This window comes from Lissotriton helveticus, chromosome 2_1 (genome assembly GCF_964261635.1).
Source record: "Lissotriton helveticus chromosome 2_1, aLisHel1.1, whole genome shotgun sequence".
NCBI lineage: Eukaryota > Metazoa > Chordata > Amphibia > Caudata > Salamandridae > Lissotriton > Lissotriton helveticus.
The window spans coordinates 1572997887-1573023580 of NC_136059.1; the positions used below are offsets into that span (position 1 = coordinate 1572997887).

The window sequence follows — 25694 nt, forward strand, 5'->3', positions numbered from 1 at the left end:
AGGCAAAATTAATAAAATCTATACAAGTTTCTCCAATCAGCCAGAGCCGGCCACGGACTTTACTGAAAATGACAACCGTGTAAATACACCTGAGTGCCTAAAATCTTTTGAAGTTCCCCCTTATGAAGTCCTGTCTAAATTGTGCAATAAAATCAAATCGGGGTCTCCCCGAGACCCGGCGCCTCCTAAAATCTTAGCTGAAGCTTTCCCTGCATTAGAACCTCACTTCAGACACTTACTGCAGATCTCCTTCTTCACTGCCTGTTTGCCGACGGAATGGAAACAGGCAGTAGTGTTACCGATTAAAAAAAAGCCGAATATCAGCCAAGACACAATGGATAACCTCCGGCCAATATCCTTGCTACCTTATGTGGCTAAGCTAGCTGAGAAAATTGCCAACAATCAACTCATGGAACACCTTGAGGCCCATAATGTCTTCCATAAGTCCCAGTCGGGTTTCAGATCTGGTTTCTCTACGGAGACAGCTCTCCTGAGGGCCACGGAAACCTTACGAGAGGGAGCAGACGGGGGCAAGACTATGGCCCTCATCATGCTCGATCTCAGTGCCGCGTTTGACACTGAAGCACACTCCATCTTGCTACAGTGTCTAAACAAAGCTGGAGTCACTAATAAGGCACTGGGATGGCTGAAAGCATTTTTGATCAATAGGAGCTTTCAAGTCCAAAGAGGGACTTCCCTCTCAGACAGGGTGCTGCTTGAACAGGGGGTACCTCAGGGCTCGGCCCTGAGTCCCACCCTGTTCAATCTGTACATGGCCCCCCTGGCAGAGGTGGTGCAATCGTTCGGCGTGGAGCTTGTCTCTTACGCCGACGATACGCAACTTTTTATATCTCTGACCCAAGCCCCGTCCATGGAAGCTGATAACTTTAATGCCTGCATGACTAAGCTGGCCACTTGGATGACAGAGCATTGTTTAAAACTGAACGGTACAAAAACGGAGGTCCTCATCATTGGAGGCAATGAGGCCAAATGGACAGCAGAATGGTGGCCCAGTTGCTTGGGTCCTCTGCCTCCTCCTAACCGAGAGGCGAAGAATCTAGGCGTCTGGGTTGACAACAAGCTGTCCTTTGATAGCCACATAAAGAAAACTGTAGGCAAATGCTTTGGGGTGATGAAAACGCTCAATCGCACCCTTGACCTGTTACCTCTTAACTCCAGACGTACCATGATGCAGGCATTAATAACTTCCCGCATTGATTACGGGAATGTACTGCTCCTGGGTACATCGGAGAAAAACATCAAAAAACTACAGGTTCTACAAAATTCGGCAGCACTACTGGTGTTAAGGCTTCCCCGCAGAGCCCCCTCACGACCCTCTCTGGCAGCCCTCCATTGGCTACCTATTAGTAAGAGGATTGTTTTTAAAGCTATGCTATGGTGCCATAGGATAATCCATCACAGAGAACCCGGCCTATATGTTGGATCTGGCATCCTTGTATGAACCCAACAGACCACTCAGATCCAAAGGAATGGGTCTGCTCAGAACTGCCTGCCCCAAAAAAGCTAGAATGGGAGGTAGATCATTCCGCACTTTAGCGGCTAGGCACTGGAACCTCCTGCCTCTGGATATCAGGCTAGAGATTAATGAATCCTCTTTTAGAAAGAAGTTGAAAACTTGCCTCTTTACTTTGTGATTGTGCTCTCTCTGTCCCTCTAATATGCTCTCTCCACAGCGCGGGGACACGCCGGGAGGCGTCACCAGGCGCTTTACAAACTCCTTTAAATTAAATTAAATTAAAAGAGGCAAATATGCTTCCCAATCGAGCAACTTTTTCATGGCAGGCAGGGTTAGATTAGCCACTACAGAGTCCAGCAGCACTTAGGTAAGGACTGCAAGACAAGTGAAGTGGATGAACCAGCACCATCAAACAATGTCTTTTCTTCCTGAGCTACATCAAATTAGAAGATGTGGAGAACGGGAAAGAAATTCATCCACAAGAAAAGAGTGGAGATGATTGGAGATAAAAATAGAAAACATATACACATGTAGTAATAGGGCACTAGGGCCCAAAAAACATATTTTATAAGAGTCTGTGGTGGAATAATATTCGCCACCGTGTCTTTAATAATTTAAGGGATTACCTTTAATGATCGTGTTAGGAAAATCTGCATTTTATGAATAAATCTGAGGTACATATTATGCTTGTTTAAAGAAGGTTGACAACTACCAAAGATGCTCGAGGCACCAGTTTGTAATAAAATATGTTAAACGCGGAAACTCTTGACAAATCAACCGAGAACCGATGTCCTTTATTCAGGCACCAGCGAAAAAGTGCCCAGGGGTCATGGTCCCTCAGATTAAATGGGCCGCAAATGATTGGGTGTTGATACCAGGAGAAGCCATAATTCATCTAATCCTATGGGACAGAGTGAGGGAAGGCACCGCCCATGAGATTATTTCACAGATATGAGCAAATGTGGAAAAGACGTTCTTAAAACAGCAGGTTGCAATTCACAATGCGTTATACATCGTATAACACATAACTTATGATGTTCAGGAAAATACCGATTTCAACACTGTTTGAAGCATTTTTTTTACTCTTCCCGTTCTGGGGCCTCGTGAGTTTTGCGCTTCCGATGCGTCACTTTTTGTGACGCATCGGCGGCGTAAAACATGCCTCCTGATGCGCACTATTTACAAAGTGACGCATCTAAGCAGATGCGTCACTTTGTAAACCCCTGCGCTACATTATACCTGCGTCAGGTATAATGTATGCAGAGGGGGCGTTCACCCTCAAAAAGCCTCGTAATAGTGACGCAGTGAAATCTATGAGATTTCACTGCGTCACTTTTAGGATGCTGTTGCGTCAAAATCTTGCGCCTGCCTCACAGCAGGAATAAGACTGACGCAAGCCCTTTCACATGGGGCTTTCCCCATGTGAAAGGAAGCATTGCTGGAGTTGCGTCACTTTTGTGACACACTCCAGCAATGCATCACTTTTGCGCCTACAGATACGTCAGAAATACTGACGTATCTGTAACTCCTTACGACATGATGCGTCATATTATAAATATGACGCATCAATCATGTCGCAGGGAGAGCGCAGTGAAAAGTGACGCATCACTCTTTTCACGCAGCGATGCGTCACTTTTCATAAATGAGGCCCCTGGGGTACAAGGTTTTGCAAATCGCAAACGTTTCGCAAAAAGCTCTGCAACCATTAAAATGGCATAATGATGTGCCTTGAAACTTGCCCACATACCGAGTATTTGCCAATTTCTTCATTTTCAATTTGCATTTGTTTCCCACATAGAAACTTACAATTAACGGTTTGCAATTTCTGTGTATTAAACAATTGTAAATTCATGCAAAACAGCACATAGTATATTCAATTTAGTATCAGATTGAAGCAGATGTTAAACAGGTGCAAAGTGTAAAACATAAGCCAAAAAGCAAATAACTGCAAATATTCACAGTTGCACCAATCTATGCTATGGTGAGATGGATGCTCGTTCTAGGAGCACAGCCGATGAGGAGTAGGCAGAGGGTGACCTTGTTCAACCAAGCAGCTGAGGACATTATATAGTCAGAAGGTGATTTTTAACTTGACTGCAGAGTTGCAGCATGTTTAAGAGAGGTACACTCAGTGTGGTTTAGTTATCCTTACATGTGCTGAAATTCTGTGAAGCCTTCACGTTTGCATCTAGTGCTTACCAGCGTGCATTAGCAGTTGCTGGGGAGACCTCTCAGAGGCTCTGTCTAGAAATTTCTGCACTTTTCTAAATGTTATGTTGGAAAGATTAAATGTATATATTTTTCCATAGCACTCCAGATGCTTTGAATTCTACAAAGGTAGATTTTTATACTATTCATGATTTTCTAAATGTTATTGGATGCGTGGATGAAGCCAAAATCCTAATTTGCCAAGCCTCCAACATTTATAGACATCATAAAAGTCACCACTGTCTCAACATGCAGGCGGCTTGTAATGTGCCACACTTCTTCACTGACATAGCAGCACATTTTAAACACACATTTTCATCACTGTGCATTATATAACCAGAAAGTTTGGTAGGCTACATGTTTAGTTATAGTATGTAGGACTTTTAATTTAGATTACTTAATTACATATTTGTAAATATATAATTACTACTACAGTGAACATTCCTTATGTCTACGGATGGTGACGCCTAGACTCTGCCATCTGTCTACGCTGCCAATTGGTGCCTCTCCAGTCATGGGCCCTTCGAAGTGGGCCTATGGCAGATGCAGCAGAACCGACACATCTCCCTTGCTGTGAGATGCACCCCCCCCTTAAACCAGTGCATATCCTTAGCTGTTTAGTGCATCCCCGAGCAGAACTGATGCATCGCCACAGCTGCATGGACTGAACCCATCGCAAAAAACTTGCATCGCCGTCACCTCCCTCATCTTGGTACCAATGCATTGCCTTTTTTAAATCCGCAAACAGCAAGTGAGAGGAGATACAAATATGTTCAGAAGCAAAAATGTCTGTGAGGAAATGAAGATTTGGTTTTTACAAAGAGAGGTGTTGGAAATGGCCTTTTATGCAGGGTCACCCACAAGCCTTTTGCCTACTTCCTCCCGGTTTTTAGGTCTCGCTGAGCCAGCCCATGAGCTGCTCGAAGAGACCTTTAGATGGGGAGTTTTGAAAGTGCTGCTGGCTGGCCTAGAGCTTGAACCGCCAGCCTTCCACACCATCTGTCTTTCCTCTCACTTTCTCCCTGCCTCTGCCCTTCCCCCCTCCTCTCTCACTTTTCTCTTGCTTCCATGCCTCCTCCGACGATCCACACTAGCTGTGCTTAGATCACAACAGCAACCTCACTAATACTTTCAATGATTGCCAACGTAGACCTAAACAACCACACAACCACACACACACAACCACACATACACACACAACCACACATACCACAAACACAACCACAACCACACCCACAACCACACACACAACCACACCCACAACCACACATAACACAACAAAACCACACACACAACCACAAACACACAACCACACCCACACCAACACCCACAACCACAACCACACAAAACCACACACACAACCACACACACACAACCACACACAACCACACACACCAACAACCACACACACAACACCCACACAACCACCCACACCCACAAACATACACAAAATCACACCCACAACCACACAAAATCACACACAAAACCACACACGCACAACCACACCGACACACACAACCACGCCCACAACCACACAAAACCACCCACACCACCACACACACACAACCACACACACCCACAACCACACACACACAACCACACCAACAACCACACACACAACCACAACCACACACACAATCACACCCACACCCAAACACAACCACACAAAATCACACACAACCACACACACACCCACACCCACACAACTGCACACAACCACGCACACATACACAACCGCACAAAACCAAACACTACCACACACACAACCACACACATCCACAAGCACAACCACAACCACAATCACACACCCACAACCACACACACACACAACCACACGCATAACCACAACCACACCCACAACAAAACGAACAACCACACACAACCACACAAAATCACACAACCACACACACAGCCACACCCATACACACACACACACAACCACACACACAGCCACACCCATACACACACACACAAAACCACACACACAACTGCACCCACAACCACATACACACAACCACAACCACCCACACAAACACATACCCATGCAGACAACCACAACCACACACACAACCGCACCCACACCCACACAACCACAACCACCCACACAACCACAAAACCATACAGACAACCACACCCACAACCACACATACAACCCCACCCACAACCACACCCACACCCACACCCACATCCACACACACACAACCACACACAACCACACACACAACCAACCACACACAACCACTACCACAAACAACCACAACCACTCAAAACTACACACAAACACAACTTCACACACACCCACAACCACACACACACCCACAACCACACACAACCACATACACAACACCACAACCACCCACACAACCACACAACCATACAGACAACCACACCCACAACCACACACACAACTGCACCCACATTCACATACACATAACCACAACCACACAACCATACAGACAACCACACCCACAACCACACACACAACCGCACCAAAAACCACACCCGCACCCACATCCACACACCCACAACCACACACAACCACACACACAACCAACCACAACCACACACAACCACTACCACACACACAACCACAACCACTCACAACCACTCACACACACAACTTCACACACACCCCCACAACCACACACACAACCACACACACAACCACACACTCACACAACCACAACCACTCAAACCACACACAACCACACACACAACGACACATACAACCACAACCGCTCACTACCACAGACAACCACACACACAACCACCCACACACACACAACCACACACAACCACACGCATAACCACAACCACACCCACAACAAAACGAACAACCACACACAACCACACAAAATCACACAACCACACACACAGCCACACCCATACACACACACACACACACACAACCACACACACAGCCACACCCATACACACACACACACAACCACACACACAACCACACACAACCAACCACAACCACACACACACAGAACCACACACAACCAACCACAACCACACACACAAACACACACACAACCACAACCACACACAAAACACAACTGCACACATAAAACACACCCAACCACACAACCACACCCACACCCACTACCACACATACACCCACAACCATACACCCACAACCACCCCCACAACCACACACAACCACACACAACCAACCACACACACACACAACCGCAAACAACCAACCACACATACACAACCACACACCCAGGCACAACACCACACACACAACCACACCCACAAACACAACCACACCCACAACCACAACCATACCCAACCACACACACAACTGCACCCACAACCACATACACACAACCACAACCACCCACAAAAACACATACCCATGCAGACAACCACACAACCACAACCACCCACACAACCACAAAACCATACAGACAACCACACCCACAACCACACATACAACCCCACCCACAACCACACCCACACCCACATCCACACACCCACAACCACACACAACCACACACACAACCAACCACACACAACCACTACCACAAACAACCACAACCACTCAAAACTACACACAAACACAACTTCACACACACCCACAACCACACACACACCCACAACCACACACAACCACATACACAACACCACAACCACCCACACAACCACACAACCATACAGACAACCACACCCACAACCACACACACAACTGCACCCACATTCACATACACATAACCACAACCACACAACCATACAGACAACCACACCCACAACCACACACACAACCGCACCAAAAACCACACCCGCACCCACATCCACACACCCACAACCACACACAACCACACACACAACCAACCACAACCACACACAACCACTACCACACACACAACCACAACTACTCACAACCACTCACAGACACAACTTCACACACACCCCCACAACCACACACACAACCACACACACAACCACACACTCACACAACCACAACCACTCAAACCACACACAACCACACACACAACGACACATACAACCACAACCGCTCACTACCACAGACAACCACACACACAACCACCCACACACACACAACCACACACAACCACAACCAGACACACAACCACACACATAACCACACACACAACCACAACTACACATTACCACAATGACACACAAAACCACATGCACAACCACACACATGCACACAACCACACACATGCACACAACCACACACACACAACCAAACACACAGAACTACAACCATACATACAACCACATACACAACCACACACTCACAACCACAAACAACCAGACACACAACTGCACACACACACAACCACACACACACACACACACACAACCACACACACAACCACACACAACCGCACACACACAACCACAACTACACACAACCACACACACAACCACACCCACACACCCACACACAACCACACACACACACACACAGACACAACCACACACACACAACCACAACCACGCACACATACACAGACACAACCACACCCACAACCACACACAACAACACACAACCACACACCCAGGCACACAACCACACACACGACCACACCCCCACCCACAAACACAACCACACCCACAACCATACACCCACAACCACACACCCACAACCACACACCCACAACCACACAACCACAACCACACACCCACATTCACACACCCACAACCACACACACAACCACACACAACCACACACAAACCCGCACCCAAAAACCCACAACCACAACCATCCACACAGCCACACAACCATACAGATAACCACACCCACAGCCACACACACAACCACACCCATGACCACATCCACACCCACAATCACACACCCACAATCACACACACAACCAACCACAACCACACACAACCACTACCACACACACAAACACAACCACAAGCACACATATGACTTCACACACAACCACACACAAACACAACCACACACAACCAAACAACCACACACAACCACACACACATACACAACCACACAAACCATGCACAACCACACAAACCACCCACAACCGCACACACAACCACACACACAACCACAACCACTCACAACCTTACACAACCATACACACAACCACCCACACACACAACCACACACAAAACCACAACTCACACAACCACACCCGCAACTACACATAACCACAATGACACACAACCACAAACGCACACACAACCTCACACATAATGACACACATACACACACGACCACACACACAAACACACAACCACACATACACACACACAAAACGACACACACAACCAAACACACAGAACCACAACCATGCACACAACCACAAACACACACACACAACCACACACACAACCACACACAACCACACAACCACACACACAACCACACACACACAACCACACACACAACCACATACAACCACACACACAGCCACACACAACTAACCACACACACACAACCACACATACACACACAACCACAACAACACACACAACCACGCACAACCACACCCACACACCCACACACAACCACACACACACAACCACACACACGACCACACACACATCCACACACACAGTCACACACACAGCCACACACACACAACCACAACCACACACACACAACCACACCCACCTCCACACCCACAACCACACACACACACACACAACCACACACACACAACCACAACCACATACACAACCATACACACAACACACACACAACCACAACCACACACGCAACCACCCACAACCACACACAACCACACCCACAAACAACCACACACACACAACCACACACACAACCACACACACAACCACACACCCAACCACACAACCACACACACAACCCCACACACACACACAACTTCACCCACAACCACACACACCCACAACCACACACAACCACATACACACAACCACAACCACCCACACAACCACACAACCATACAGACAACCACACACACAACTGCACCCACAATCACATACACATAACCACAACCACACAACCATACAGACACCCACAACCACACCCACAACCGCATCCAAAACCACACCCGCACCCACATCCACACACCCACAACCACACACAACCACACACACAACCAACCACAACCACACACAACCACTACCACACACACAACCACAACCACTCACAACCACACACACACACACACAACTTCACACCCACACCCACAACCACACCCACACCCACAACCACTCAAACCACACACAACCACACACACACACAATGACACATACAACCACAACCGCTCACTATCACAGACAACCACACACACAACCACCCACACACACAACCACACACACAACCACAACCACACACCCACAACCACACATAACCACACACACAACCACAACTACACATTACCACAATGACACACACAACCACATACACAACCACACACATGCACACAGCCACACACATGCACACAACCACACACACAACCAAACACACAGAACCACAGCAATACATACAACCAAACACACAACCACACACACAAACGCAACCACAACCACAAACAACCACACACACAACTGCACACACACACAACCACAACCACAACCACACACACACACAACCACACACACACAACCACACAGACACAACCACAACCACACACAACCACACACACAACCACACCCTCACACCCACACACAACCATACACACACAACCACACATACACACAGACACAACCACACACACAACCACAACCACACACACAACCACACCCAGAACCACACACACAACCACACACACAACCAAACCCTCAACCACACACAACCACGCACCCAGGCACACAACCACACACACAACCACACCCACACCCACAAACACAACCACACCCACAACCATACACCCACAACCACACACCCACAACCACACACACACACAACCACACACAACCACACACACAACCGCAGCCACAAACACAAACACACAACCACAACCACCCACACAGCCACACAACCATACAGATAACCACACCCACAGTCACACACACAACCACACCCACAACCACATCCACACCCACAATCACACACCCACAACCACACACAACCACATACACAACCAACCACAACCACACAAAACCACTACCACACACACAAACACAACCACACATACACACATAACTTCACATACACACACACACAACCACACACACAACCACACACAACCACACACACAACCACACACACACACAACCACAACCACACAAACCATGCACAACCACACAAACCACGCACAACCACACAAACAACCCCACACACAACCACAACCACTCACAACCTTACACAACCATACACACAACCACCCACACGCACAACCACACACACAACCACACACTCACACAACCACACCCACAACTACACATAACCACAATGACACACAACCACAAACACACAAACAACCTCACACACAATGACACACACACACACACACACACACGAGCACACACACAAACACACACACACACACACAACCACACACACAAAACTACACACACAACCAAACACACAGAACCACAACCATACACACAACCACAAACACACACACACAACCACACACACACAACCACACCCAACCACACACACAACCACACACACACAACCACACCCACAACCACACACAACTAACCACACACACACAACCCCACATACACACACAACCACAACAACACACACAACCACGCACAGCCACACCCACACACCCACACACACCCACACACACAACCACACACACACGCAACCACACACTGACACACGACCACACACACATCCACACACACAGCCACACACACACAACCACAACCACAACCACACACACAACCACACCCACCTCCACATCCGCACCCACAACCACACACACACACACAACCACACACACTACCACAACTACACACACAACCATACTCACATCACACACACAACCACAACCACACACACAACCACCCACACAACCACACACACAACCACACCCACACAACCACACACACAACCACACACGCAACCACATACAATCACACAACCACACACACAACCACACACACAACCACACACACAACCACGCACACACCCACAACCACACACAACCAACCACACACACAACCACACAACCACGCACACAACCACACACACAACAGACACAACACCACAACCACAAACACAACCACATGCACACAACCACACACAAACACACACACACAACCACAACCACACACACAACCACACACACACACAACCACACACAAACACACAATGACACACACAACCACACACACACATACAACCACACACACACAACCACAGCCACATACAAAACCATACACACACACACAACCACACAACCACACACACAACCACACCCACAACCACACACACACAACCACAACCACACACACAACCACAACCATACACAACCACGACAACACACACAACCACAACTACACCCAACCACAAATAACCACACAACTACACACAACCACAAACACACACACACCCCACCCCCTTGCTACTCACTGCCTATCAGCCTCCTCTCAGCCAGGTAGCGCAATTAAGATCAGTTTCACTTTCACACAATCGCGATCAGTTTCACTTTCACTGGCGCGTTCGCCGTGAAAGTGTTCACGTTTCTAGTTTTATTCAGCATTCACTCCTGTTTCCTAGTGCTTGACAATCAAATCTCTACAATATTTAAGCAGCCTGCATGTCTCCTGTCAACCGTACCACTCCATGCATTTTCTCCGATCCACATAGATATCAGTGGTACAGACAAAGGTAACCAGGTTTCTTATCCTTCCTTCAAGCAATAACCAGAATACTAAACTGCACATGTGTCCCACTTAGTTTTAAACAGCAAACAGTTATTCTAATCGTTTTTTTTTCACAGAGGTTGTGTCTTAGGAGAAGGGCAGTGGTACTCGCATGGCACTATACGCTAGTGTGTCCAAAAGAGTTGTTAAAAAAAAAAGTTTTCTGAAAAATTGACTCTTTTAAAAAATCTGATTCCACCAGAATCCGAGTCCTCCACAACACCCTGTTTCTTTGGCTGTCAGCTGTGAAAAGGAGCAATACAATAAGAAGACCCACTCCAATGGCATACGTCTGTATCAGTGACTCAAGGGGGGGTGTTCAGAAGTCCCACTCCCCAACACTCTCTTATCCACTTTATAAGAAAAACGATGCACTGTCCTCCGCCAACGTTTAAAAACCTGTTCTCCCGGGCAACACCCCAGAACACCCACTCACGGTGCACCAGACTATCATTGGTCACACACAAGTCCACACCCAACGTTGGACACTGCTCTTAGTAGAGCAAAAAATGTGAGAGAAGCAAATGACACCTCACGGAAACACCACCATCGGGGTAACTGGTATATAATTTCCAGACAGGCCCCTGTCTCATCATCGGTTGTCACTTGCGTCTCAAAGAAAAATAAGTGGAAAGGAAAGAGGTGTCCAAAACAAACAACATATAAAGTGACGAATTGGTGAAGGTGCAGAAATATCTGCTAGTGACAAACACACACACAAATAATAATAACAGAGTGCATAAAAACACACACAAGGATCACCCGTCCCTTACCCAATTTTATTCATAGGGCGGTGATTGTGTGCCGTAATTATTAAAAAGGCTGGTAGTTATTCATGCCTACCACAACCTGCTGCCAGTGCCGACATGTTTCACTGCTATGTTGCATTAAAGCAGTTTCATCAGGGCTGCACTCGAGAGCTGCCACTTCACTATTTTGGACACTAGTTCTATAGCGTGCAGGGGACAGACAAGCCACTCGTACCGGCCGCTCCTGTTTCTTCAAAGGCAACAGACACTTCCAACGTAAGTATGTCACTTGTTGCTTCAGTAAAGAATCGATATCGTGACGTGCGTGGAAGACGCCTTTCCTCAGGAAAGGCGTCTTCCTGGCACGTCACGATATCGATTTCCTCAGGAAAGGCGTCTTCCTGGCACGTCACGATATCGATTCTTTACTGAAGCAACAAGTGACATACTTACGTTGGAAGTGTCTGTTGCCTTTGAAGAAACAGGAGCGGCCGGTACGAGTGGCTTGTCTGTCCCCTGCACGCTATAGAACTAGTGTCCAAAATAGTGAAGTGGCAGCTCTCGAGTGCAGCCCTGATGAAACTGCTTTAATGCAACATAGCAGTGAAACATGTCGGCACTGGCAGCAGGTTGTGGTAGGCATGAATAACTACCAGCCTTTTTAATAATTACGGCACACAATCACCGCCCTATGAATAAAATTGGGTAAGGGACGGGTGATCCTTGTGTGTGTTTTTATGCACTCTGTTATTATTATTTGTGTGTGTGTTTGTCACTAGCAGATATTTCTGCACCTTCACCAATTCGTCACTTTATATGTTGTTTGTTTTGGACACCTCTTTCCTTTCCACTTATTTTTCTTTGAGACGCAAGTGACAACCGATGATGAGACAGGGGCCTGTCTGGAAATTATATACCAGTTACCCCGATGGTGGTGTTTCCGTGAGGTGTCATTTGCTTCTCTCACATTTTTTGCTCTACTAAGAGCAGTGTCCAACATTGGGTGTGGACTTGTGTGTGACCAATGATAGTCTGGTGCACCGTGAGTGGGTGTTCTGGGGTGTTGCCCGGGAGAACAGGTTTTTAAACGTTGGCGGAGGACAGTGCATCGTCTTTCTTATAAAGTGGATAAGAGAGTGTTGGGGAGTGGGACTTCTGAACACCCCCCCTTGAGTCACCTATACAGACGTATGCCTTTGGAGTGGGTCTTCTTATTGTATTGTAGATTTTGAGTGGAGGGCGACCCTCTCCGTAATCCCTCTATGCTCCTATATTGTTTGAAAAGCTGTGAAAAGGAGACCAATATTGCCACCAATTTTATTATTCTGTATCCTCGGTTCAATTCTGGGGTGCTTTTTTTACTTGTCTCTAGTTCATTACGAATCTTACTGTTACTAATTCAAATTGTGTTAGCTTTGGCTTATTTTCAATGCAAACTTTATCTCAATAAGTTGCTGTAACAAGCTGCAAGTCCGCTACGAAAGCCCATTCATTTGCTAATTATTTTCCACATAAGGTTGTAAGACCATAAAGTGGAGTTTTCAGGATTTTGAATAGTTTCTTGTTTGAAGATATTACTCTCTCCTGCACACCCCACTCCTGTACTAAGGTTACAAGTGACCTGGCACCCGCCTTTCAGAGGTTATTGAATCCATCCAAGTCTGACCTGGCACTGGTGCTTCCCAGCCTGGCACACACCGGGTGATGATCTCCACACCTCCTTCTAGACCCCAGCTCACTACTGTTTGCAGTCTGTCACTCACTCTTCACCCCTCAGGCCTGGCAGTCACTCCTCGCACCTGGCACTCACCCTTTTCCCTCTTTGGTACTGAGCATTGACTCTCCATGACACTCAACTGTCACCTCCGTGACACTCACCCTCGACCCTCGGGGTACTCATACTTCCCCTCCCTGGCACATATTCATCACCTCCCTGACACTGACCCATGTCCCTTCTGGCATTCACTACTCGCCCCCTTGGCACTCAGCCTTCTCCTCCATGGCACAAGCCCTTCATCCTCCTGGTCTGCAGCTACCTTTCACCCCTTGCACTCACCCTTCCCCTTCCTGGCACTCACCCTTGACCCTCCTGACTCTTACGTCTCACCTCCTTGGCACTCAACCTTCATCTCCCTGGCACTCACCCTTCATCCCCCTGACCTGGCACTCAACCTTTACCACCGTGGCACTAGCCCTTCACCGCCCTTGCCTGGCAGCTACCCCTAACCCCTGGCACTCATACTTTCCCTTCTCCGCACTCACACTTCCCCTCCCTGGCACTCACCCTTGGCCCTCCTGACTCTTACAACTCATCTCCCTGGTACTCACTCCTCACCTCTCTGGCACTCACCTTTCACCCCCATGGCCTTACAGTCACTCTTGTCCCTCCTGGCATTCACTCCTCACCTCCCTGCCACTCACCCTTGACCCTCCTGGCACTAGCCCAGTTTCCCCCAAGAACAAAAAAAACAAGCGTTGGCATAGCCAATAGGTCTCGCCTTTGGGACCTTATAAGTGTTTAGCCACGCAACAGTTAATGTTGTTGCACCAAGGATATTGTGCTGCATAACTAACTACTTAGAAGGTCCCAAAAGCGAGACCTATTGGGTAGGCCAATGCTTGTTTGACCTTGTTTTTGTTGGCTTTAGGACTCTGCATGCATTACCATTGCTAACCAGTGTTAACGTGCTTGTTCTCTCTCCCCCCTGAAAAAAACGTTTGATTGACTTGTCCGCAATTTGCATATTTAATTTCCTTAAGAGTCCCTAGTAAAATGCACTACATGTGCCCAGGGCCTGTAAATTAAATGTTGCTAGTGGGCCTGCAGCACTGATTGCGCCACCCACTTAAGTAGCACTTACAACATGTTTCAGGCCTGCCACAAGTCACAACAAAAGGACACAAAGCGATCAAAGCACATTCACTAACAATAAAATCTAAACCATATCAAATTCTTTACACTTGACAATACAAATACCACATTTGACAAAAACGTTCAAAGACAAAAACAAATGATGACAGAAAAACAAACAGCACTTTCTTTTGGAATGAGTAGCAGTTTTGGATAATACTGTGTCTTACACACTAACATTTACTACTCCTACTACACCTTAAGCAAACAAATACTAGGTGTATAGGGGAAACATTGGGAGATTCCTAAAGGATCCTGGTCAAGTGGTGTATCTAATTATGGTAGCACCCTCAAAGAAAAAGGAAAATAATGCAATACTCCTCAATGTTTGACGAATTGCCAACGCGTTTCGCGTCCCGGGCATTAAGTACAGGGGCTCTCATCAGGGCTTCTTAATTTTAAATAGATGATGTTGTCTGTAACAAACAAATATACAAAAATAGATTATGAGTCAGTCAACATGAGGGATCCCAGCCCACTAAAGGTTCTAATATAAATGTAAATGTTACCCACTATAGAGGGCTAGTAGCCAATGCTTTCACACGGTTTTCAGATGGGGAGTCGGCGCAGCAGATTCTGTTGGGAACAGAATCAACTCGTTTGTTAGCATTTTGGTTATTATACTCCGCATATTTGTAAGAGCACAAAATGCCATATAGCCTTCATTTTTCACTTTTAGAGGCGAAGAAGACAAGTCTTGTTTTAATGGGGGTGCAGTCCATCAGTGGACCTACAAAATAGACTGTATTATAAATATATTTTTCAACGTAGTGAGGACTCGAATAATCTTCATACAATTTATGGGAAGCGACATACCTGGCGGTTAGGCGTTCGTTCCCTCCGCCAAGCCTTCTCCCCCTTGCAGCGGGGCAGTAGCCTCTAGAACACGCTGTACAAATAAATGTGTAATAGCGTCTAATTAGCTGGGCTTGTGTTTGAATCCTAAAGAGGCCGATAACTATTAAAGCTCGTTCAAGAGAACACCCCGCTAAAGGAAAAGGCAAACATACCTTTTGCTAGCGGGACGCACACTCGATGCGCCGTGTAGCTTCCTTATTAAATTAGCCTTTTACACATCTTTATGGAACTGCCGGGAAGAAATAAGCATGAAAATGCGATTGATGTGTGTGATCAAAGTTCGAGATTTTTTTAATAAAGTTTTGTGCGATAACCCTACGTGGGCTGCTACCTGCTGATGTATTATTTCGCAATGCAACAAAGCTTCCTTCCAATATAAATCACAGAATGGCGGCGCTAATGTGGCATTGTGAAGGTGTACTTGGGGATTGTAGTACAAGCGGGTTAGCCAATAAGATCATTCAAACCTCACAGTGGTTTCCCACAGCCAAGACAATGCATTGTGGTGTACGCGGTCTATTATGATTATTACCCTTTAAGCGCGAACCAACGCATTCTACTAAATTCGTTCTCTAAGGTGTTTTTAAGTATGCACGTGAGGGTTGTCCAATCGGATGGCCAATACACATTCTACAATCATCATATTACATTCCAGTCTACATAGTTTTTAATTTTTAAATATTGGACTCACGACAGCTCAATCAAGCCATTAGGGACACTAAAGCGCAAAGCAGTTTAGCATATTGAATCGTTTTAACATCTTGGTGGTTCGCCTCACCGAAAGTGGTGCATAGTGATGTTTATGATTTATTGTGATGGTAAGCCTTTTCACTTGAGTGGAAACATTGTACGATATCAGCTCTGTGCAGCGTGTTTGGGAGGTAAGGTCAAGAAATCAACAATTCAATGATTCCAATGACTGATCAGCACTATTCAGTATACATAGTGCATTCTGATATATGCAGTTCTAAAATGCTAATCATTAAACTTGCAACAGCTCAGTCATGCTATTCAAACCAGTCAGTACACTATTACATTTTAAGAATCAAGTAAGCCTCTTTTTGAAGCAATGCATTTTCAATATCAAACACTCGCTGTGACATATTGAAAGACGCCAATACAGTCCATTTGAATTAGTGTTCATTATGCAATTTTTCAACAAAATGATCAACCATGGGAGCAGTTATGATTTTCTTCTTAATTCTAGACCGGTGTTGTGTAATTCTTGTGTTGATTTGTTGGTTTGTCTTCCCTGTATAGATCTTTTGGCATGGGCAAACAATTGCATAAACTACATTTTTCGTTTTACAGTTGGTAAAGTCTGTGTGTTTCCATTTGATCGTATTGTGAATAAACTCAGTAGCTTCAATTGTTGTGGTGCAAGCCACACAGTTCCCACACTTACGGTGGCCTCTGACTGGTTTTAAATTCCAATGCGATGTGAGATCATTCTTCTTTTTTGGAAGTGAACTGTCTGCTCGAACGATTTGTTGGCCTATGCTCTTATTTTTCTTCAACACGAAAAGGGGTTTTTGAAAAGGACATTCTAGATTTTCTAGCAAATGCCAGTTTTTCAGAATGATCTGCTTGAATTTGTTAGTATCTGAAGTAAATGTAGACACACAGACCAGTTTTTCAAAGGCAGGTTTTTCTTTAGTCTGTAAGAGAACTTCCGGGGGGTATATCTAGCTCTTTTGGTTGAATGTTAGAGCAACTTTTTGGGATAACCTCTCTTGGCCATTTCATTACAGAACACTTCAGCATGCTCTTAAAAATCAATGTTCAAAGAACAATTGCGTTTAATTCTTAATAGTTGGCCATAGGGCAAGTTTTCTTTGAGACTTTTCGGATGAGCACTTGTGTGGTGTAAAATTGTGTTCTTGTCTGTCTTTTTTCGATAAAGCGACGTCTTAAGCACATTCTCAATTGGGAAGATCTCAACCTCTAAGATGGTCAATAAAGTTTTACTGTAATCAACAGGAAACGTAATTTCTTCATGACGTGTATGAAGCCAATCATCGAATGCTACTAACTCGTCTAGAGACCCCTGCCACAGGCACCAGACTTCGTCAATATAACGTAACCACTGTTGGATTTAATGGGCAACTATTAAGATTTAAACGTAATTGTTCTTTGAACATTGATTTTGAAGAGCACGCTGAAGTGTTCTGTAATGAAATGGCCAAGAGAGGGTATCCCAAAATGATGCTCAAACATTCAACCAAAAGAGCTAGATATACCCCCCGTGAAGTTCATGAGAAGAGGATCGAAGAAGGCGTGTAGGAAGGTACGGGTGTACCAGAGCACTGAGGCACTGTGGCGCTGCACCTGATTTAATCCTATGCATGAGGCATAGGGCTTTTAATTTAGTGCGATTTTCCACCCTAAGCAAATGAAAGTCGCGGAGGGATCCTGAGATGGAGGCCTTTCCAGGAAATTGGCAAAGTAATCTGGCAGTGGAATTCTGGATGACTTGCAGCTTATGAACCACCTCTTTGTTGGCTCCCAAATATAGGTCGTTGCCATAGTCCAGTCTAGAAACAATCAGGGCCTGTATAACTATTCTTTGAGTAGACCTAGGCAACATCCCCATTTTTTTGGGAGCCATCTTAGGATTGTAAAACAGGTCGAGGCGACCTTATCCGCTTGCTGCCTCATAGAAAGTTGGTCATCTATGATTATACCAAGATTATGGACTGATTGAGACGGTTGGGGAGATCACCCATTTGAGGCGGCCAATGTTGGGGAACCCAGAGATCTTTGTTTCTGCCGAAGATGAGAACTTCAGTTTTCGCACCGTTTAGTTTCAGCCAGTTGGTATGCATCCAGTCAGCTATCTTTTGCAGCTCTACCTGGAGAGATGACACATTGGATGTCTCCTTAGTGGACAAGGAGAAGATAAGCTGGGTAACATCTGCATAAGAAAAAAATGTTTAGCCCAGCCTCTTCAGCAATTGTGGCCAGGGGGATAACATAAATGTTGAAAAGTAACGGGCTTAGTATGGATCCCTGTGGTACCGGGTAATCATGGGCCTTAGAGCTAGCGGAAGAGGAGAAGACATGAAAAATCCTGTCCGACAGAAAGCTAGACAGCCACTTCAGTGCTGATCCGACAATACCCCAAGAATGTAAAGCTTGTAGAAGGTCAGTATGAGACACAGTGTCGCAAGCAGCACTCAACTCAAGCAGTATGAGTACCATCATTTCTCCCATGTCCAGACGTTTGCGAAGGGTTTCTGTGACACCCAAGAGTGTGGGTTCTGTAGAGAAGCCAGCTTTAAATTCAAATTGTGGTGAGTGGAGGATTTTTTGGGAGTCCGCAAACTGTGACAGCTGCTGATTGACATGTTTCTCTAAGATTTTAGAAAAGGCTGGGAGTAAGGAAATAGGGCAGAAATTAAAAGGTTCCGCCGGATCAGCATTCCCTTTTTTCAGCAGGGGTAGAACCATAGCATGTTTCCACACTGCTGGTCTTATTGCTTCACGTAGCGATGAAATAAGCATGTCCATAATACCTTTAAGTAGCGATAATTTGAATTTTTGAACAATGGGGATGGGGAGAGGGTCCTTGGGGGAGCCAGAACAAAGACTGGTTAGGATGCGACTGAAAGATGGTATATCTAGAGGCAGACAGTTTTCCAGCACCTTACTCGGGGTTGCAGTGGTGGCCTGTGTCGTAGAAGAAGTGGTACAGCCCGATGTAGGTGCATTGAGCTTTAAGTGCAACTCTGCATTAGTAGTTATGATATTAAATTCTGTATACATTTTTTCAATTTTTTCAATAAAGAACTCAGCCAGGTTTACACATTGCGCTGTAACTCCGGTGGCGTGGGTTGGCAGGATGCGCCTGACAACTCTTTCACAACTTTAAATAGTACTTTAGGATTGTTATGAGCCAAAGTGATGGTGTTATTTGCATGCTTAGCATGAGCAGCTTTACATAGTTCATGGTAATCCTTTTTTGCCCATTTATAAGTAAGTTTTGACTCTGGCGCATAGTCCTTCCTCCACCGTCTTTCCAGAACTTTAAATTAGTTTTTTACTATTTTTTATTTATCAGAGAACCATGGGGCAGGAGGACGATGATTGTTCATTTTTTTGTTAGACATAGGTAGACATGCATCAATAGATGCCATCAAATAGGCTTGAATGTTGTCTGCATCCGCTATCTTTGTTGGGGGGTGGGTGGCAGGGATGTTGTTTAGAGAGATGTTGATTAAATCGTTCAACATCTAGATTCTTCCAATTTCTAAACCTCACTTTGGAAGAAAAGGTAGAGGAGTATTTGCACTGCATCTCCAATTTTACCCTAAAACCAACCAAAAAGTGATCTGATCAGATAATGGGGAGGGCTGCCTGGCATACAATGCTAGTTAATTGGAAAATATAGGGTCTAGCAAATATCCAGCCTTGTGAGTGGGACCTGAGTTATAAAGTAGAACATTCATGGCTGCTAAATCAGCAGTCAAAGTGGAGCTGATAGTGCATGTAGGGTCATTAAAATGAATGTTTAAGTCCCTAAAATAGTGAAGTTCGTAGCTTCGATTAACAGAGGGGCAATAAATTCAGGAAGCATCGATGCCCATGGTCCAGCAGGACCCGGCGGTCAATAAATCAGGATCCCAGAGAATGTAGATTGAGATGTAAGCGAGAGCTTAAAGGAACTGGCTTCACAGCCTATAAAGGATGGATGTATGTCAGTACAACGCGATCTTTAATATTGCGGTACTTTACAACGCGGTTATTACAACGCAAGTCGTTACAACGACTTGCGTTGGAGGGCGCGGATTGAGGAATCTTATAGTTTTATATTCCAACACCAGTCCACGTAACAGTAGGGAAGGTGTTGGAATATAAAATTACAATATTCCTTAACCAACAGCGCCATCCAGAGCAAGTCGTAGTAACAACTGGCGTTGTAATGGCAGCGTGGTAAAGGTCGTGCGGTGTAAACACCGTGTTGAAACGATGTTTACCTGAAGGATAGGTCCTCCCATTTACAAGTGTAAGTGTTTTTAAAATAAGTGCAATTCCCCCTCCGATTTTATCTAAACAGTCTTTTCTGATGATTGTATTGTTGGGGGGCAGGGCGATTGCCACATATGGTCCTGAACTCTCATTTAGCCATGTGTCTGTAAGGAAAATGGCATTGGGCTGTGTGTTCAATAAGAGGTCATGCATACCTTCCTTATGTTTGGGAAATGATCTGCAATTTAGGCTAAAGAAGGTGAATTATTCTGAGAGAGCTGCTTTCACTGCGAGAAATCAGAAAGGTTTGGTTGGGGGCGGTCCTGCTCCAGGCAAGGGAGGAGTGACTTGCCCACTGTTGTGTGTGCTGACTCTTTGTTCGGCTCCATGGCCGACCAAACCAGTCATGCACACTCTCTGTTTTCTTCTTGTAGGCTACATGCAGGCTGCATACAGCCTGCTTGGAGAAAACGGCCTCCCCATAGACCCCTGTGCCGTCAGAGTCCCAGCAAATCACAACGCTGCCATTGGAGCGTTGTGATTGGCTTAGGGAAGGGGAGGGAGGCTGCCTGCTTGGCTGCTTCCTGTGTGTAGAGGACGCGGGACCAGACCAGAGAAGGCCGCGAAGGTAAGTTACATTTAAAAAAAAAAAAAATTTTAATTAACCCTTTGCACGACTCCCTCTCTGCGCGACCCCCGCACCCCCGCCCACAAGTCATGCTGGCCGCGACTGACAACAGGTCACAAGGAAATTGTGCCTGTCCTTTTTTAAACAATATATAATGACAAGTCATAGAACTCGTGACTGTGAAAAAAAGTCCTTGTAAATAAGGATATGAACCACCTGTTTAGCAATAAATATCCAGTGCACGTAAGTATCATAAATGATAAAGATTGTATAGCCAAAGGTCCGACTAAGTAGGAGCCAAAACTCTGGAATGCCGGGGTGGTGTGAATTGAAGGAATGATAGTCGTGCTTCAGTGGGGGCTTCAGCAATTAAGGAATAGGACCGTCATTCTTAAATAATCCTCCTGTACGCAGATGTTTATTTAAGAATGACTTCCCTATTCCTTAATTGATCCTTGCTTACTATAACCACCCTTCTTTCTGTATGTGGCACGTCATGGTGAATTAACTGTACAGGTGATTGACAGTGGAGAGTCCGTTGTAGCTTCGCTGTTTCACGTGTTCTTTTTCTGTAAGCTACTGCACTCTCTAAGGCTGTGCCTTTACACCTAATGCTAACAAGCATTTACAATGCAATAGGTCTTGCAATTACTTGATTTTGAGCTATTGGCATTGTAAATGGCAATGCCTTTTATAATATTAAAAGGCATTGTCATTTACAAAACCAATAGTTTAAACTTTTGCAAAAGCGCTCAATTTCCATTAAAACACGGTCGTTTTTAGAAGTGGCATATTAAATCAGGCAAAACGTTGTCTTTCCATTTTATACTTGAAAAGGATAGTTAATGTGCCTTTCGACAGCAACCGTCCAAACTAAACACCATAACAAATAAACACTGCTTAGGAATGGGTCACACTTGTGAAGAGACAATCTGAAAGAGAGGAGCATACAAAGACACATGCACACAGTATGAGCAACGGAATTCCAAGCATTCCTGTTTTGTTTGATGGGATTGCGCCCCATACCGAAGATAAGCCTCAGGACTATCACTGTGCTTTAGAGAGCAGTGAGTGGTGACAACAGTACGGTTACCTTCCGGGTACCCGTAGCTGCCAAGGTTTAAGATTGCTTATGTGTGACATTTTCATAGTGTCAGTGTACTTATGAGTGGCATTTAATGGACAAATTTGTGACACTTAAGAGTGGCACTTTCTTGCGAGTAAAATCCGGCAAAGAAGTCCATGGGAACAGATAAATACCACAAGCCAACACCCATATGAGCAATGAAAAACTGTAGGATCTTCAAACTGCTACAAAGCACCTGAAATGGAAGAGCACTAATCTGTCTCTTTCACGTGTTTCATTTCTTTTATAGCGCTCCTCATACCAGTGTAGAGTGTCAGAGCACTTTACATCATACACACATTATACAGAGGCAACAAATCATACATGTGCAAATCAGTTTATAGGAAATATTACATAAGACAGTGAGGATTACAAGTTGTAGAAATCACACATCATCCTTATTAGCAGGCAGTATATTTTAAGTGTGTGTGGTCCAGAGAAGCACAAACTCAGGATTTTAAATGTACCACCATGGTTGGTTTTACTAAAAAGAATGTATTTCTACCCAACCTAACCCTTTTAGCACCATTGGGATAATGAAAAACTGGGGGAAAAATAAATTTCTGACCTATACCACGCAGTTTAAATGCAGCTCCATGATTGCGTTTCATATGTATATGTGTTATATTGGTATTGTAACATATGAACTGCAAGTAATAAAATGATCTCTGTGACAAGAACAGTATCCCACTGAGCTTGCCACATAAAACGCAGTGTAGTGATCTGTCTGGCCCACGTTCCATGCATCATGCACATTAACCATCTGCGCTACTTCATGATGGGTGAAACTGCCACTAGACAAAAAGCTTATCTTGCTCCAGCAGGAACATTATTCATGAGATTTATCTTGACATTTAAATTGCTTCCTGAAGACTCTTGGAGTGACAAGAAATTTAGCAGAAGGTGGTTTTATTCCAGTGTACACAGCACCCCAGGGGAGAGGGATCCCCACTTCATTGTAGTTTGAAGAGCCGACTCCCAAGCGGCCTGATCGCCAACAGAGACAGAAATTGGCCGTGACACTCTTATCTGCTGTTTCCGTGCAGAGCGCAAAGAGAAAGGAGAACATGAACCATGGTAGCATGCTTCTGACTCGCAGATGAAGCCAGAAAAGAAAAGTAAGCGAGCCAGCACTGCATCGCTTACAATACACAGAACACACACCCTCTCCATTGCCTGAAGTAAAGTAAAAGTAAACTGAAAAACAGTCAGGAGAGGGAAACCTGGCGCACGTAATGTGCACTGGGCCCCTGCACCACAACAGCTGAAACAGACAATACTTTTGATATTAAAAGAAAAGCCAAACAATTCCTACCTTGGCTGTCAAAGCAACAAAAAACTATAGTGAAAAGGAGGCCCTGCACTTGTAGATGAGGGCACCCGGCAGCAATCTTCCCAGAACGTGCAAAGTTTAACAACTCTGTGCTGCAGCGGCCTGATGCCCAGGGCTACCCTGAAATGTCCGTGTGTTGAGGTTAGGGGGCACAGCCAACCTCGGCTGGCAGCAGCATTTCCTGGGGACTAAAGTCTGTTCGCAGGAAGCTGAAAACACATCCTGCTACCGCAGCATGCACTGGCTCCGGACCCTGGAGCATAGCGAGACTGTCTGCCCACGTGCACACTCAGACCTGATGGTACTGATTCGAGAGCAGTATCTGACTGACGATTTTGATACTATGTTTTGCATAGAATAAAGGGACGATGGGTCCGACTGTGAGAGAAAAGCAGCACGGAGCGAACAGGAGTACACTGTGGGGTAATGCTTCAATTGTATTTGCAGCTTTGAAGCAGTAGGAACACGGGGAGTAAACAAAGAGAAAGCGCGCCATGCGCACGTTCTGCTCAGACGCTGTCAATACAAGAAACGTCCGGGGAAAGCAAAGCAGCACATGCATATGTCCTGTCCGGCACGTTCACATGCTGTGTCCGGGCAGGCACGCCGAAGGAAG

General features: G+C 45.6%; 1 protein-coding gene across 1 annotated transcript in view; it reads right to left on the reverse strand.

Moving 5' to 3' along the window:
• Positions 1 to 25694, reverse strand: part of LOC144818791 (N-acetylneuraminate-9-phosphate synthase-like) — a 193281-nt gene that overhangs the window by 156557 nt on the left and 11030 nt on the right. The gene's annotated exons all lie outside the window — the stretch shown is intronic.